Below are 16074 nucleotides of genomic sequence, written 5' to 3'. Positions count from 1 at the left end.
ATTTTATGTACACTGCTTTTTATTTTCTTCAGTCTTAGATTATTATCTCATCAAAATACTGGTTTCCAAAGTTACTTAGGTTACTTATTTTCTTTCCCACCCTCAATATGCTTTTTAAAATGTGTCATGTATTACATTCCATTTTGCATTCTTCGTATATCCTGTTTTTTTTACATATAGTATTTACATATAGTAAAATTTACATTTAGTAAAAATTTACATATAGTAAAAATCACTGTTTGTGGAGTTCAGTTAGTTTTGACAAATGTATAGAATCTTATCCAATATAGTTTTGCCACAGAAAAGTTTTACCACCCCAAGTATTACCTTCTGCTGTTCATATTTAATCAAGCCCTCCCTCCATCCCGGGCAAGCACTGATCTTTTTTCTGTTCCCATAGCTTTGCTTTTTCCGGAAAGTTACATAAATGGAATCAAACAATCTGTAGTTCTTGAGTCTGCTTCTTTCACATAGCAAAAAATTTTTAGATTAATTATTTGATGAATCGATAATTCATTCCTTTTTATTGCTGTGTAACATTTTATTGTATGGATGTATTAAATTTTATTTATATGCAAAATGAAAACGATATGGGTTGTATTCAGGTTTTTTTGCTTATGAATAGTGTTGTTATAAAAACGTGCATATAGTTTTTGTGTGAACACCAGTTTTCATTTCTCTTGGGAAAATAGCCAATAAGTGAGATTGCTAGGCCATATGAAAATGTATGTTTAACTATGTGATAAATTACCATACTGTTTTCCACAAAATGGCTGTGCCATTTTGTATTCACAGCATCTATATATGACAGCAGTGCAGGCGGCCCGTAACCTCATCATCACTTTGTTATTGCCAGAATTTTTTATTTACTTAAACATTCTACTAAGTGTTTACTGGAATATCACTGTGGTTTTCACTTGCATTTACCCAATGGCTAATTATTTTGAGCATCTTCCGTATGTTTTTTGCCATCCCTAGGCCTTCTTTGTTGAAGTGTCTATTTAGATAGTTTATTTACTCTTTTTACTTAGGATGATTGCTTTCTCACTGTTAAGTTTTGTTGTTCTCTATTCTAGATACAAGTACTTTGAGAGAAAGATGATTTGAAAACCTCAGTCTATGGATTATCTTTTCATTCTTTTAACAATGTCTTTCACATAGCAAAGACATATATATGTCTCCATATCCATATTGCCGTTATCTAAAACAACATTACATGAGGTCTAGAACACCTGGTCTAAATTTCTTGTTACTAAACTTCAGTGAATAAAGACCCAGAAAAAGATTATTATTATTGTTATTTTTGAGTTGGTGGAAAGGAGCTTTTTTTTTGTAAAACATAAACAAAAAGATAGATATTAGACTGGAAATCTGCAAACTGCAAGGATATAACTGATGCTTATATAGCCATAAAAATCATGTATATGAGTTACAAGCAGATGTACATTTTGTTTAATCATAATAAACATGTTGACCTCTTTGTAGAAAAAAAAAGCCATGGAAGTTAAAAGATACATGACTTCATGGGTAACTGTTTTAACATGGAAGAGAACCAAATAACACCTGAACTAATTCAGGTATATCCCTACTTTTGTAAATGATAGGATGATGGGTCTATGCCATCCCATAATATCTAGTTCCACTGCACAAAGACAAAGAAGAGCTGTGCACCCAAAGTTAATAGCAAGGTGTCATTTCTCAAATTTTCAGAGAACTTGAAGGATGTCTCAGTTCTGTGAATACAAATCAAAATAGCTTACGTTTAAGAAATTTTGAAAGACAACATCTGGGTATTTGAAAATGCATTTTCCTAAAATTTCCAGTAGATGGCATAAATACTCCTATTTTCCAGGTGTTGGCTATCATTAGTAATCATGAGAAGGATGCTGTAGCTCTCCAGACAGAAGGAGGAGGTAGGGGGAATGTTCTCAGATCATGCGGAAAAGACTGATATACCTCTTGATTTGGAAAAAGGCATGGACGTATATACACTACCAAACGTAAAATAGATAGCTAGTGGGAAGAAGCCGCATAGCACAGGGAGATCAGCTCGGTGCTTTGTGACCACCTAGAGGGCTGGGATAGGGACAGTGGGAGGGAGACGCAAGAGGGAGGAAATATGGGGATATATGAATATGTATAGCTGATTCACTTTGTTGTAAAGCAGAAACTAACACAACATTGTAAAGCAATTATACTCCGATAAGGATGTTAAAAAAAACAAACAAACCTTTTGTAAACAGAAATGACTGTCCTGATCTGTTTGTAATTGGTGACTTCAGAGATTTTACCGGAATGGAATTAAGAGTTACTGATATTCCTCTAGCATATATCTTAAACAAAATTAATTATTTTTAAATGCACATATATTTTAAAGAAATAGAATTATGAATACGACATAGTCCCAGTAAACTCATGGAAATTAATTACTGAAGGTTTGTAAATAACCATTAATTAAGTAATCTAGCTAACATGGGGATAGAATCCCTGTTTGGACCAAAGAGGTTGTCCAGATTCACAACAGTTTCTTGCATAAGAAACTATAAGCCAGATCACCTAATTTTACCTGGCCTCAACTACTAATGTTTTCCTTAGTCATGTAGCTTCTGTCACTCCACATCATTTAAATGTTCTAATCCTTCTCTAATATTCCTCTAATTCTGGCTCTCTCTCATACCATGTTGTCTATCTATCCTAAGAAACGTTTACACTCAATAGATAATAGAGTAACGGCCCCCATGAGGGACACCACTCTCCATGTGCTCATAAAAATGCACACACACAGTCACACCTCATTGCATCACTTCTGTATCAGTTAGGGTGCTTCAGATCACACAGTTTTGAGCAAGAAGTAGGTTGTTTCTTCTATGGCAGAAAGTTCAGACAAAGACTCTTCTTGGATTGATTCAATGCCTAATGATGTTCAAGACTGGTGTTTTTATCTTTGTCCACTGTTCCATCCAGTCTGGAAGCAACCCCTCTCATGGTCACAGACGGATGTAGCTTCTCCAGACATGTCCACTTCCGGTAATGAAAATTTTCTGAAAAAACCCTCAGGAAATGCCCCTTCACATCTTTGTCTAAGGCTAAATATGGTATGTGAGAATGCCTAAATTGTCAGGAGTTGCTTAAACTAAATAATATGTATCCCCTGGTGATGGCTTGGACCCCTGTGGCACGTGATCTCCTGGCACGTAAACACAAGTAAGGCGTGGAAGAAGAGAAGCATAGCAGTCAGACCGGAAACCACAGAGAGCAACTTCTTTTATATTCAAGTCTCGAGTCAAAAAGGGCAACATTAATGAGACCTTCTCTGCGCACGCATATGTATCCCCTTCCCATTCCCATCACTCCTGCCATTGTGCCCTTGCCCCTCACCTGACTACTTCAAGAACATATTTTCTTTCAAAGATCTTCTTATTGTTTCTCTATCCTTCCCCTTCCCCTACTATAAAGTCAGCCCCTTTAGAGCAGAAATGCTGTCTGTCTGTTCATCACCATTCCTCCAATTCCTGGACCAGTTTCTCCTGTACACTAGATTTAGTTATTTGAGAAATAATGGTTGGATGTAAATATTAATAGAAGCATCCTGATCTTTACTGGCTCCTTGTTTTAACAGTATAGAGGAGAGGTTAGTTAGGAAGTATCTTTTTCTCTTGGACATGATTCTGGCGTGAGATGAAAATACTTATGGAATTTAATAAGCACCAGAGAACATCAGAACTGGAAAGAGGAGCTGGGAGGTGGTGGTTGGCTATAGAATTAATATCCATTAGGAGGATAGAGTAGGCTGGACCACAGCTCAATAAACAGGAAGATTGGACCCTTAGCTAAGGAAAAAGTACACCCGGAAATGATGAGGGTTTGAGTTTTAGTTGAAAAAGCACTTTTCTGTGTAGTTGCTTCTAGTGTTGTTACTTAGTAGCTGTGTTATGTTAGGCAAATGACAGAATTTCTGAAAACCTTAGTAGCATCATCTCTAAACTATGGTTGCACGATTTGCAGGATCTATTGGAAAGGACACAGGAGTTGAGGTCAAAGATCTCAGTTGCAATACTGACTCCAGCAGTAAGGACTTTTGTTTGTTTGTTTGTTTGTTTGTTTGTTTGTTTCTTCCTCTTTAACCACACATAAGTTTCTTGACTTCTCTGAATCTTGGCTTCTTTAAGTGTTAAGTAGATATTTAGAATACCACATAATTCAATTGACTCTGTTCCAGCTAGTTGTAACATTTGCCTATGTGGATCCGATTTTCTCAAATTTTAAAAGTTGGCAACTAATTCATTACACACACAGAGATACACACACACACATCAGCAGTGTGCCAATGGGGGAAACTAAAACAAAAAAAAATCTCTGGGATTTTTCTAGCCCATAGCTTTCTCATTCCAGCCTGGCTGCTAAGATGCTCAAGAGACCATCCATTAGTGAGGAAAATGGAATAATCATAAATATTTGTAGAATGAATACAATGGAAATTGGTGAATGAACTTGTAAAAGAAAATATGGCTATTCAAATTTAATCCAAGTTTAGTTCTGTAAATAAATTGCAGCAGTGAACTAAAGTGAAAATTTCAGACCTCTTTTGGTCAGCAGTGTTTGAAGATGGGTGATGTTCTGGAGGTTTATAGTTGACCGATGCCATTTCTCACCCATATAGGCAAAAGCAGTGATTACACAAATGATGAAGTTAACCAAGAAAATACTAGGGAAAACAATTTTATATATGGTCTGTTGGCTGTTTGCTGAAAAATGTAACTAATTAGTTTGCATCAGACTCATTATAAACTTAATAAGAAAACGTAAAATGTTTTCTTGGTTTACGTGATTGCGATGTTAGTAAAACAATGAACACACTGTAAGCACAGTCCACACAGATGACAGAAAAGTATTTAAGATGGTTTTTCATAATACCCTGGTTAAGATTAAGAAAATGGGTTATTTTTAAAGAAAATTAGGTGGATTAGTCACTGCTGGTTTAATGTTTTCCTGTTTGATCAATGAAAAGATTAAAGTAACCTCAAGAGAGATCTCTTCGAAGGCTTTGTGTCAAGTGAGAGCTTTGACCTTTGTTTCCTTAGTGTTTTCATAAAAGAAGATTTAAAAAAATGTTTCTCATATTTGAGTTATGTAGCATTATTTTTACGTATAAGAATAAGATTGAATGGAACTTCAGGATCTAAAGAAATAGAATAAATCTAATGACCAAAAACCAGATTCAAGCAATGCTCTTGATTCTAGAAATCAATTGCTTACATGTAGGAATAGAGATGGTGGGAGATGGCCTAGTATCAGCCCATGATGAACTGCTTTCTGCATTTACTGTATGATTACCCTCCAAGCTGTGAAGTGGTTAGGAAAAAAAAAAAGAGATATTATTCTGTACCCATGAAGAATAAAATCTAAGAGGTAATGGTTGAGTTCTACTCTGTTCAGATCACAGCATACATGGAAATTTTTAAAAGTAATAAAGATGAACTAGATCATTTGACAGCCAGGTTACTTTGTAGAGAACACAATTAGTATTTCTTTCACAGATGGCCTCACAAATGTATATCTCATCCCACTGGCTCTCCTTACAATGGGACATATGCCCTCCTCCATCGAAGGGTAAGATTTATGTTGCCTCCCGTTGACCTTTGTAAGTGCTTTGACTGATAGTGTGAGGTGAAATGATGCTTTATGACTTCGGAGACTAGATCACAAAGAGTGATATGTCTTCTACTTCTCTCTATCTCTTTCTCTGTCTTTCTGCCTGCCAGCCCCCCAGATGTGTGGACGTAGCAAGAAGATCACTGCCTGCAAGCCAAGAAGAGAGCCCTCACTGGGAACCAAGTTGTTTGGCACCTTGATCTTGGACTTTCCAGCCTTCAGAACTATGATAACTAAATGTCTGTTGTTTAAGCCACCCAGGCTATGGCATTTTTTTACAGCAGCCTGAACACAGACTAAGACAGGGATTAAAGTTATTTGAATGTCTATCACATGTGAAATACCCTAGTTTAATTGTTATAACAAGCCTATAACATAAATGTTATTACAACCTTTTCACATAGGAAGAAAATAAAATTCATAAAGATTAATCCATTGACCTTGTAGCTGCCAAATGATGTAGACAAAATGTAAATCTAGATCAAAACTCCAAATTCAATTTTTTTTTTCCTATATGAGCTGCCTCTAGGCACTTTAAAACATTTCTTTAGGATACAAACCTGTGGCTTTCCTGTGCTGGTTCATAGGTAGAAAGTTACAAGAGCCAATTACTTTCACCCAAACAACCAAAACAATCCAAATAAGTGACAAATCATAGTTTTTTAAACTTAACAGAGATCTGAGAACACAAAGAAATCGAAATGAAGCAAACTCCAGGAAAGAAGGAGGCACTTACCACCACTGCTTTCATCCCAGGCAGGATTGCAGAAGGAGGAGGAATCTTTCCCAGATGGAGACTAGGAGAAACTAGACAAATGTTTACAGAACAATGAATAGCTAGTGTGTCAGGTCAGAATTCCAAGGTACCAAACTACAAAGCAAGGGCACCCACCCACCAACATTTTCCCATGGGTTTTCCCTGAAGTCTGGAGGGAGTGAGCCAAACCTTGGGGCTAGGGAAAATGGTTTAGATGGAGTCACCTTGAGCAGTGCAGGGGGAGATTGTATGCAAGGCCATCACCTCCAGAAAGTATGGGGGAAGGCAGGGTACGATGTAAAAACAAAGAAAAGGAAAGATGGCGGCCTCCAGAGTGAGCCTCTGAGAGGCAGAGGGAGAAGATGGAGGGGGCGAGGCATAAAAAAATAAGTAATAAAAAAAAAAGAAAGACAAGTCCCATGAGAGAGAAATCAGAATTCAGAGGAGATTAATCTATAGGAGAAAAACCATTCAAAGATTTTATAGAGAAGTGTTCATGTAGGTAAAGGGGAAGTCAGCAGATTATAAGAACTGAAAGCAGATTTATACAGTTTATAAATATACTCCTTCCCTGCAGTCACACTGCAGGGAAGGAGTATATTTACTGAGTATATCTAGACTGGTAACTGCATTATCTTGGTTTGAAGCCCAACACTACCGCTTAGTACTATAACATGAATTTGCCAATGTAACTCAACTTCTCTGCTTCAGGGTCTTCATCTGTAAAATGGGAGCAATGGGATGGTTTCTCTTATAGAGTCATTGTGACAATTACGTGGTTCAGTTCACAGGAAACTCTTAGAACAGTACCTGGGACACAGTGAACTAGAAACTTACTAAGATTGGTGGAGGGAAGACATCAAGGTACTTATATTGCCTCACCTATAAATATTTTTCTACAACCATGCAGGCTTTGTTCTTCACATCCAATATCCTCTCTCTGACCACCAGACTTTCACAGATGGCCTGGTGAAGTTCTCCCCTCCTAATACTCTTTCTAATCCTACTCTTCTCTGGCTAGTACGGCCAGGTTCATGAGTCACACAGGACCACATAATTGGTTTAATGCTCTGCTGTTGCTTTCTTGAAATCCACAATGAGTTTTGAATAAGGGGATCCACTTCATTTTACACTGGGCCTCACAAATTATATAGCTGCTTCTGTTGGCTAGCTCCATGCTAAGTATTGGCTTAGAAGCCACACCACCCAGGTAGACTTTTCTGGAACCTGGGAAATTGCCACCACTCTATTTCCTTTTAGTACTTTTTATTTCTCCTATTATATTATTATGAAACTCTAGAACATTTATCTCTGTGACATATTGAAAGCTACAGAAAGTCAGGAGTATTGTCAACCTTGCTGAATATTTTTCTTTTCGCCAGCATCTTCAATTGGCCATGGCAATATGTACTCAACAACTATGTGCTGAGTGAATGAATGAACAAAATGTTTGCCATGAAAATAGGGAAATTTCTGCAAACCACTGCCCCATGACCCTATACTACATGAAAATCATACAAATTTCCCCAGAAGGGATAAATCCGTGACAAATAGAAGAGTGGAAGGCAAGGGATACAATGCCCATTGAGAAGCAATGGATTTCTCCCAAACTGAGTGCAGAGATTGGCAGCAAGTTGCCAACTGTGAAAGGAAAGAGCGAGTTATTTGAACATTTGACTCAGAAGTTGTAATATTTGCTGAAAGAGGCTGAAAGTGCTACCAGGTAGGTACTAATTACTGGTAATTACTGACACTCCTAGAAAATGAATGGAGATGAACACAGAGAGAGAGGCAATGATTGTAAGCAGGTTCTCCAAGAACACCCCTCCCAAGGGGGGTTCAAAAAGATCTGTTGAGCAGGTATGGGCCCACGTAATGTTCCACACTGGTGGTTTAGGAGGAAGTCTACAGTTATTACAGTTTTTCTCTAGGTTGAAGAAACATACTGTGAGCAAATTTTCTTCTGTCCATGAGATTATTATTATTACTTGTTGTTGTTGTCATTTTGTTTTCCAAACTAGACAGTAATTTTGAGCCGCTCTAAGATGAGAAGCTTTTATGATCACTTCTTTATCCTCTGTGAATTAGAAAGTAAAATGTTTGTGGAGTGTTTTGGTAAAATAATCCATAAAGCATTATTTAATAGTTAAAGAATGCTGAGCCCTGAGTCCACATCACATGTGGGCTCTCATCCAATTTCTACTAACTCCATGGGTTACTTTTGGCAATTCATTTAACCTTCCTACTCTTCAGTTTCTTTAAAATGAGAAAGCTTGGATGATTTCTAGGTTTCCTTTCAGCTCTACAGTGCCTAAGAGAGAGGGGGGAAAAGAATAAATCCTTTGTAGGTATAGGTAGTCAAAATTAGTTTGAGATGTTGTTTACAAGGAAGGGACAGAGAAGAAATAAAGTCAAAAGAACAGAATCTGCTGGAGAAAAGGGAAAACTCTTGCACTGTTGGTGGGAATGTAAATTGATACAGCCACTATGGAGAACAGTATGGAGGTTCCTTAAAAAACTAAAAATAGAACTACCATGTGACCCAGCAATCCCACTACTGGGCATATACCCTGAGAAAACCATAATTCAAAAAGAGTCATGTACCAAAATGTTCATTGCAGCTCTATTTACAATAGCCAGGTCATGGAAGCAACCTAAGTGTCCATCAACAGATAAATGGATAAAGAAGATGTGGCACATATATACAATGGAATATCACTCAGCCATAAAGAGGAACTAAACTGAGTTATTTGTAGTGAGGTGGATGGACCTAGAGTCTGTCATACAGAGTGAAGTAAGTCAGAAAGAGAAAAACAAACACCGTATGCTAACACATATATGTGGAATCTAAAAAAAAAAAAAAAAAAGGTCATGAAGAACCTAGGGGCAAGACAGGAATAAAGACACAGACCTACTAGAGAATGGACTTGAGGACATGGGGAGGGGGAAGGGTAAGCTGGGACGAAGAGAGAGTGGCATGGACTTATATACACTTCCAAATGTAAAATAGATAGCTAGTGGGAAGCAGCCGCATAGCACAGGGAGATCAGCTTGGTGCTTTGTGACCACCTAGAGGGGTGGGATAGGGAGGGTGGAAGGGAGGGAGACGCAAGGGGGAAGAGATATGGGGACATATGTATATGTATAACTGCTTCACTTTGTTATAAAGCAGAAACTAACACACCATTGTAAAGCAATTATACTCCAATAAAGAGTTTAAAAAAACAAAAACAAAAAAAGAACAGAATCTGCACACATTGGAAACCATACAAATTGCACAAAGATTTTCCCAGGACAGTAAGTTTTATGTAGACGTACGACTGTTAGTAAGAACGTAGTCTAGATGGAGAAGCATACTTGGACGAGGACATTCCAGTAAAAAATCTCCACTCAACAAAACATAATAAAACAAAACAATCCAAAAAAACCCAAACAGCAGGAGGAATTAGAGGCAGTCTTTCACATCAGGGTGGGAGTGTATGGCGTGAATGTGGACCGACAGGAAAGTTTACAAGGAAAAAGAGGCACCTCTGACTTTTTTATGAATCTCCAGGTTTGACTGGTAATGTTTCCTTCGCTTAATGAATAGGCATTTCTTTCAGAAATCTTCCTTGAATGTTTTGTCACACTCTTAACAATTCTTTTGTCCAGAAAATACTTTCAATGTTTTTTGTAAAGCTGCGGGTTTTGGAAAATGTGCCTAGAGAGAGCAACTCCATCTCTTTTTGCCACCTCCCTACCCCGTGCTTTTGAGAGGAGGGTTTAATAACACCTGCTGGGGAGCATGGTGACAAGATTAAGGTGGCTTGACATGAGAAATGGGAAGGTTCTGCAGCATGTGCACAAGACATCATAAGAATTTTGATATGAGTCAGGAAGAGAAATATTAATAAATATGTTTTATTCTCCTCAATGATTTGGGGTGAGGGATATTATATATTTTTCAAGGTTATTATTCTCATAAAGCAGAAGGCTAGAGATGTAGCTAGAGCTTCCTTTTTTCTGGAAAGGATTATAGGGAACATGTCGCTAAAGGTTTGTGGGTTTCATGGAACAGGATTTGATATTCCAGATTTGATATGTAACATCAGAGAGAGAATCTCTTGAGAAAGTGCACAGTGCTTCCTATAAAGACCAGGATAGAACTGTTTAAAGTATTTTTTGGTCTGATCAAAAGGGTTTACACCCAAGACTAAGGGGCTAAAGAGAAATGCAAGATGTTACAATTGGAAAATCAGATACTCTCACTGTGAAATAGAAACTACCAGGTCTTCTGAAGGCTAAGGTCAGATCTAGCCCAGAGTCCCTTCTACCCATTTCTATTGGCTACAGCAAGTCACAAGCCCGGTTCAGACTCAAGTCCCATTTGTAGACAGGAGATGTACATTTTTTGGAAAAATTAATATTGTACTAAAATTCATATTGATAGTAAGTGCTGTAGCATGAATTTGTCTGATTCCATATCTCATTTCACCTCAGCATGCTGCCTTTAAGTTCATCAAAACATTCAATAAGAAATTCTGTAATATTATTGGAAACACGATGAAAATGCAAGTTGGACAATTACAGTTATTCAATACATGTGGGCAATTTATAGGTGTCATAACTCAGAGATTTAAAAACAAATTTTCGTCCTGTTTTATTCAACCCTTTTATTTTTTTATTTTTTTAATTTTTTATTTATTTTTTTAAAAAATTTATTTATTTATTTATTTATTTTTGGCTGTGTTGGGTCTTCGTTTCTGTGCGAGGGCTTTCTCTAGTTGCTGCAAGCGGGGGCCACTCTTCATCGCGGTGCGCGGGTCTCTCACTATTGCGGCCTCTCTTGTTGTGGAGCACAGGCTCCAGACACGCAGGCTCAGTAGTTGTGGCTCACGGGCCTAGTTGCTCCGTGGCATGTGGGATCTTCCCAGACCAGGGCTCGAACCCGTGTCCCCTGCATTGGCAGGCAGATTCTCAACCACTGCACCACCAGGGAAGCCCTATTCAACCCTTTTATCAATGACTTTATTTAATGTTTTATTAATTACACTAAGGCAGTAGAAGTCTCAGTAAATGAAGCTAAATTCTCAAATGTATTTTATATTCCAGCACATAAGCTATCTTTGAAATTGTTAGCTATGCTTTTGGAAAAAGAGCTAAAATGGAGGATTTAAATCAAACAATAACACAGTTCATACAGTTTTAATAAATTTCCTGTTAATGTAGTACATGGTGACAGGGTTCTGCAGAAGTTCTTTATTTCTTTACTTCTATATAATTTCTCTCCTTTCCATCTCTGTAAATCTGATTGGGAACACAATCATCTGGGTTGTATAATTTGTAATTGTTTATTTGAGGGATTTTTTTCAGATATAATTGAGGAGATTTTCCTCAAAGTTTGTATTTTTCCAAACATATCCTGTAACTGCTGAGTTGTTGAGAAATAGACACAGTGAACTCAGATTCACTACCTTCAGTTTCTAGCAGTAAATTGTATTTTGTCATGATTTGGCTTTATCAGGTAGGGTTAGTCTTACACATAGAATGAACCACAATTTGGTGTTTTTCTCTCCTTCCAGAAAGGCAACAGAATAAATACAGTAGAAACATCAGAGGGCATAAATAGAGGAGCATAGTCAGAATGACAGAAGACAGCAGCAGGTGATAGAAAGCAGTTCAGGTGGTACTGCAGGACCAACTATATTCAGTATGCAACCAAGCAGAACCCTATGGGGACTTCCCAGGACAGACCCACACATCCTCTGCCTGACTCTTATTTGTAGAAAAACTGTAGCCTCCTAGATCCTCCCTGAGTTCCAAAGAATACATTTAATCAGAGAAGTGAGAAAATGCAGAAGCAAAGGAAAACAGTCAAGCAAGACAAAATAATAATCAAGGACCTTTAGTTCCTCCTCAAGGGCTATAGATGATATTCTGAGCCAAATCCTTTGAACTGTTTTACAGATGCTGAAACCCCTACCAAGCGGAAGAAGTTAACTGTATGTGGCCCACAAGCAAGTAGCCCCTAGACCGGTTGGAACCAGAAGGTTGATGATGTTGACTCCTGATTACCTACCTCACCACCAACCAATCAGAAGAAAGTCCACAAGCTGATCACACACCCAACAACACCCCTCCTTCACCCTGTTTTTAAAAACTTTTCCCTGAAAGCCATTGGGGAGTTCAAGTCTTTTGAGCAACAATTGCCTGGACTCCTTGTTTGGTGCCTGCAATAAACGTTGCACTTTCCTTCACCACAACCCAACATCAGTAGATTGGCTTTACTGCACATGGGCCAGGGGACCCAAATTTGGTTAGGTAACAAGTTGGGCACAGATGCTGGAAAGGACTAAAGAGGAAGAAGCTTTTCCTTGATGGTGAACCAGCATCAAAGACTCTCCAGACTGGGAGTGAGCAAGAAGTGGGGAGTGAAAAGGTTGCCTGTGTAACATCCGCTCCAGCTCAGGTCCATGTCCCAACACAGGCAGCAAGAGGTCCCCCAGGGCAAAACTAGATAATCCATCTCAAATTCTTCAGACACTGAAAAATCTGTCTGGGAAAGCCTAAGATGCTTGGAAGACATTTTGTAAGTACTTTCGATCTGAAGCGTGAGTCACTTTTACACTAGAGAATTTTTATATAGTTATTTGATTATTGTTTTCTGTCTTCCCTCTTTGTTCTCCCTTTCTGGAATTAATTTTAAACAAATATTGCAACTTCTGGATACATCCTCTAGCCTCTCTCCCTCTCCCTTGTCCTCTCACTCTCCCTTTTTTCTTATGTGTTTTCTTTTTGAATTTGCTTGCTTTCCCTGTTTTTAAATTGATTTCTAGGCAAATCACTCTACACCTTCATGATGATTAATCTGAGAGTTGGCAGGGATCTAGCTCTCATTGAAAAGATGCTCCTTGTTTACTCTGGCAGGAAATTACCTGGTGCCTTCTATTTCTCTGTCTGGGCTCAATTTCTAATGTTGTAAGTAGCAGGTGATGTGCATCACTTATTAGTCTGTTTATGGCTTTATTTAGGACAGACACTGGTGCTTGGCTTCTTGAAACTGGACTCTGGAATAGCCATTCTGAAATCTTGTGTCACAATCCCTCTACCTGACCCATGGGATAATGTGTCCTAGGTCATGCTGTATCTGACTTAAGGGTTTTCCTGTATACATACACATACATTTGTCAGCAATCGAATTTATTTTTTCTATATTTTAGACGTCTTCCTGTTTCACGTCCACTAATGATAGCCATAGAGGTTTCCTATTAGTTATGGATTATCTCTTATTCTTATAGTTCTTTCATCTTAATTGGATTTTGATAGTGAAGAAAGATATACTCATCAGCTTTTCTGAACCTGAATCCAAAATCCATTTCTAAAATTTACACTCAAATGCCTCTACTTTAGTGGGAAATCAATCAAAGTGATAATGATGTGAATAAACCCCCAAATCTACTGATGGATATGAGAATTATGATAGACATGCTCTTGGTTTTTGACTAGAGGATTGGACTATATCTCGAATGGAAAACGAACCTTAGCTTACACCATTGTAGCTCAATACTAGGGCCTTAAGGGAAGTAAAAAAATAATATTGCATCACAACATCCCCTATCATGCCAGAAAGTCATATGATGACTCTTTTCCACTTTTCAACATGTAAATCAATTTACATGAGATAAAAAAGATTCATTTTACAATTAATTGTGGATTATAGAATTTCAAAATAGAGTGATGGGTTAATGTCTTACTTTTATCTTTACAAACTAAGTTATTTATCAGATTATTTCCTTATGAATCATGGTAACCCAATGCTACCCTTTAATGTTCCTCTCTTTTTTTTAATCCTGGGATTGTGGTCTCTCTATCTCATTGCTTTCTACTGTCAACCAAACTACTAGTGTTTTACTTCAGAAAGTTGATATGAACTGGATGTAGAGTTTTAAATTATTTTTGGTAAAATCCAAATATCTTTTGTCAATAAAGATTTACAAAAAAACATGTTTTCAAGTCTTTGGACTTTGTTTTTGAATGTTCTTGCTAGATTATTTTTAACTGGAATTCTCAGAGTGGATACATTCTGAATGTAATACCCATAACTATCTCTACTTTCAGCATTCAGTAGTTTACTTCTTCATTTTCCAACATAGTGAGAATTCTGGTATTGTTTTCAAATTTATAATCTCATCTATATTTTTTTGGTGTTCGATATTCGTGATGCTGCTATTTTATCTTCTCCACTGCTCCTTTCTCACACTAACGAAGGGAACATCCAGAGAAAGCACAAGAGTATTATCCAGACCAAAAGGTGCCATTCTAAACCACAGGATTATCACCTTTAAAACACTTACAACTCTGCCCACTGAGCCAGTTCTCTCAGGTTATAACTTTTTGGTGACCTTAATTAAAAAAAAAAAAAAACCTTTACATTTTTATTACCCAATGCACTAAGGAGTCTTATACTATTGTCACTTTGTTCCAAATGTAAACCATCTTTTCTTTACTGGCTCACAATAGACAGTGTGGTAATCCATAATGGCTTCTGCTCTCAGACTCTGCACTCATGGTAATTATCTTTGCCAACAATTTCATTTTCTGCATTTTCCCTTGTGTAATGTCCTAGCAATTGTGTGTGGTTGGTTGCTCTATCCAAATGGCTTTCAAGCTGAACACATGCTTCAAATTTACTTAAGCACTTAGGCAGCATGGGAATTATCTATTACTTGGGGTACTCTCACAGACCACATTTCTATTAGTGAGATAACCATGTCCTCCCTAATCAGAGGGGAAAATAATAGTGTAAGGTCACTATGTGTGTGAGTTCAAAACAAATAGCATTTGAAGTCTGCAAATATATCAATGTATCCTGAACATATAAATCATTCAGTTTCTGCCAATGTAGTCAGAGCTGTAAAAATTGAATTAAGGTCTCTCTAATTTAGATATATTTATTTCACTTTGATCTTCATGTATCTCTCCCATTTCCCTTTCTCATTTTATTTATTTATTTTTGGCCAGCACATAAGACATGTATATTTTAGGGAGATTTTTTAAAGTGTCATATAATTGCTATAATGTCCAAAATTATAGATGTCAAGTTATCAGGCAGGGAAGCTATTCCATATGTAAAAGTTGCCCTAAAATTGACATGAAATATTCATGTTTTACTACTTCTGAGGCAAAGAATGAAAGAATAGGATGATAAAGACATGCTAAAATAAGCTTGCATTTCCATTTTAAAATGTCTGTTGAACAAATATATGGAGGAAAGGCAGAGGGCAGAAGATTTAAAGAAGCATTCATTGATCATCTTCAGTATAAAAGAAACATTTTTATTCTCACAAAAAAAAAGAAGAATTTAGCATTATGTACATCTACAGATCCACTACCCAGATTTAACCACAATTACTTCTTTTCTCCTCTCTCCTCTCTTTCTCGCTTAGTTCTAGTTTTTGTTTTTATTTTGAATAATGCTATTTTATCTTTTATTTATTCCACTAACCATAAAATTTAAATTTTTTCACGGTATTATTCTTTTATAAATGGGAACAGACTATTTTATTCTACTGAATGGATATTAATTTATTTTTCTCTTTTTTATTGCTGGATATTTACATTTAGAGAGGAGATTTCTAGGTGTGCCTGAGTATCCTTCCCTCATTTTCCACAATCAAAAAAATGTA

Source organism: Balaenoptera musculus, chromosome 3 (genome assembly GCF_009873245.2).
Source record: "Balaenoptera musculus isolate JJ_BM4_2016_0621 chromosome 3, mBalMus1.pri.v3, whole genome shotgun sequence".
Lineage (NCBI taxonomy): Eukaryota > Metazoa > Chordata > Mammalia > Artiodactyla > Balaenopteridae > Balaenoptera > Balaenoptera musculus.
Note: the sequence above shows the minus strand (reverse complement) of the source record.